This window comes from Arachis hypogaea, chromosome 13 (assembly GCF_003086295.3).
Source record: "Arachis hypogaea cultivar Tifrunner chromosome 13, arahy.Tifrunner.gnm2.J5K5, whole genome shotgun sequence".
Lineage (NCBI taxonomy): Eukaryota > Viridiplantae > Streptophyta > Magnoliopsida > Fabales > Fabaceae > Arachis > Arachis hypogaea.
In genome coordinates this window covers 48,940,120-48,943,000 of record NC_092048.1, presented here as the reverse complement: position 1 = coordinate 48,943,000, position 2,881 = coordinate 48,940,120, and the positions used below count along the sequence as shown (strand labels likewise).

The following is a 2,881-nucleotide window of genomic DNA, read 5'->3' as shown; positions in this document are numbered from 1 at the left end:
TAATGGAAGACCTTGTTTCATTCATGAAACTTACAGTGGCCTTGGACAGATCAGAGACTAAGTTTGCTAAATTAGAAGTATTTTGTTCAGAGTTCTCTGTCTGTTGCTGAGTGAATGATTGAAAAGGTTTGCTATTGCTAAACCTGTTTCTTCCACCATTATTAAAGCCTTGTTGAGGCTTTTGATCCTTCCATGAGAAATTCGGATGATTTCTCCATGATGAGTTATAGGTGTTTCCATAAGGTTCACCTAAGTAATTCACCTCTGCTATTGCAGGGTTCTCAGGATCATAAGCTTCTTCTTCATAAGAAGCCTCTTGAGTACTGTTGGATGCAGCTTGCATTCCATGCAGACTCTGAGAGATCATATTGACTTGCTGAGTCAATATTTTATTCTGAGCCAATATGGCATTCAGAGTATCAACTTCAAGAACTCCCTTCTTTATAGGCATCCCATTACTCACAGGATTCCTTTCAGAAGTGTACATGAACTGGTTATTAGCAACCATGTCAATGAGTTCTTGAGCTTCTGTAGGCGTTTTCTTTAGGTGAATGGATCCACCTGCAGAAGTGTCCAGTGACATCTTTGATAGCTCAGATAAACCATCATAGAATATATCCAGGATGGTCCATTCTGAAAGCATGTCAGAAGGACACTTTTTGGTCAACTGTTTGTATCTTTCCCAAGCTTCATAGAGGGATTCACCTTCTTTCTGTCTGAAGGTTTGAACATCAACTCTAAGCTTGCTCAGCTTTTGAGGAGGAAAGTACTTGGCTAAGAAAGCCGTGACCAGCTTATCCCAAGAGTTCAGGCTGTCTTTGGGTTGAGAATCCAACCATAATCTAGCTCTGTCTCTTACAGCAAAAGGGAAAAGCATGAGCCTGTAGACTTCAGGATCTACTCCATTAGTCTTAACAGTATCACATATCTGCAAGAATTCAGTTAAGAACTGAAAAGGATCTTCAGATGGAAGTCCATGAAACTTGCAGTTCTGCTGCATCAGAGAAACTAATTGAGGTTTCAGCTCAAAGTTGTTTACTCCAATGGCAGGAATGGAGATGCTTCTTCCATGTAAATTGGAATTAGGTGCAGTAAAGTCACCAAGCATCTTCCTTACATTATTATTATTTTCGGCTGCCATCTCTTTTTCCTGTTCGAAAATTTCTGAAAGGTTATCTCTGGATTGTTGTATTTTAGCTTCTCTTAATTTTCTCTTCAGAGTCCTTTCAGGTTCTGGATCTGCTTCTACAAGAATGTTCTTATCCTTGCTCCTGATCATATGACAAAGAAGAAGGCACAGAAAAATAATAATAATAATGGAGATCCTTTATACCACAGTATAGGGATTCCTGTGTGAGTGGAAGAAGAGGGGGAGACAAAGAATGTAATATAATGGAAGAAACACAACTGTGAGGATGGAAGAGAGGTGAGATGAGATGTTAGGATATGAATGAATAAATAGAATGAGATGGGGGAGGGATAATTTCCGAAAATTATTTTGAAAAAGAGTTAGTGATTTTCGAAAATGGTTTTTGAAAAATGTTAGTAATTTTCGAAAATTTTTGAAATTAAAAATAAAAATAAGAATAATTAGTTAATTAAAAAGAAATTTTTGAAAAAGAGGGAAGATATTTTCAAAAATTAGAGAGAGAGAGTTAGTTAGGTAGTTTTAAAAAAAGTTAAGAAACAAACAAAAAGTTAGTTAGTTAGTTGAAACAAATTTTGAAAAGATAAGAAGTTAGGAGGTTAGGAAAGATATTTTGAAAAGATATTTTTGAAAAGGATAAGATGAGAAGATATTTTTGAAAAGATATGATAGAAATTAGTTTTTGAAAAAAAGATTTGATTTTTAAAATCACAATTAATGACTTGATTCACAAGAAATCACAAGATATGATTCTAGAACTCAAAGTTTGAGTCTTTCTTAACAAGCAAGTAACAAACTTCAAATTTTTGAATCAAAACATTAATTGATTGTTATTTCGAAAATTTGATATAAAAATAAGAAAAAGATTTTTGAAAAATATATTTTTTTTTTTCGAAAATAACTAAGAATTTTGAAAAAGATTTGATTTTTGAAAAAGATTTTGAAAAAGATAAGATTATCAAATTGAAAATTTGATTTGACTCATAAGAAACAACTTGATTTTAAAAATTTTTGAAAAAGTCAACTCAAATTTTCGAATTTGATGAGAGAAAAAGGGAAAGATATTTTTTTTTATTTTTGAATTTTTATGATGCAAGGGAAAAACAAGAAAAATGATGCAATGCATGAAATTTTTAGATCAAACAATGAATGCATGCATGAATGATATGAGTGTCAAGATGAACACCAAGAACACTTTGAATGTCAAGATGAACATCAAGAACATATTTTTGAAAAATTTTTAATGCAAAGAAAACATGCAAGACTCCAAACTTAGAATTCTTTAATGCTTACGCACTAAGAATTCAAGAATGCATATGATAAACATGAAAAGACACAAAACAAAAAATCATCAAGATCAAACAAGAAGACTTACCAAGAACAACTTGAAGATCATGAAGAACACTATGAATGCATGATATTTTCGAAAAAATGCAAGATGCATATGCAATTGACACCAAACTTATAACATGACTCAAGACTCAAACAAGAAACAGAAAAATATTTTTGATTTTTATGATTTTCTAATTTTTTTGGATTTTTTATTTTATATTTTTCGAAAATTATTTAGAAAGAAGGAAAATAAGGATTCCAAAATTTTTAATATGAATTCCAGGAATCTTGCCATGTTAGTCTAAAGCTTCAGTCTAGGAATTAGACATGGCTCACTAGCCAGCCAAGCTTTCAATGAAAGCTCCAGTCCAAAACACTAGACATGGCCAATGGCCAGCCAAG

The 2,881-nt window shown here is 32.5% G+C and overlaps 1 non-coding gene across 1 annotated transcript; it reads left to right on the top strand.

The window, feature by feature from the left end:
* Positions 1–637: 637 nt before the first annotated feature.
* LOC112738614 (small nucleolar RNA R71) lies at positions 638–745 on the top strand. Its single transcript, XR_003169564.1, has one exon. It is a non-coding gene; the product is annotated as a small nucleolar RNA R71 (small nucleolar RNA).
* Positions 746–2,881: the final 2,136 nt, after the last annotated feature.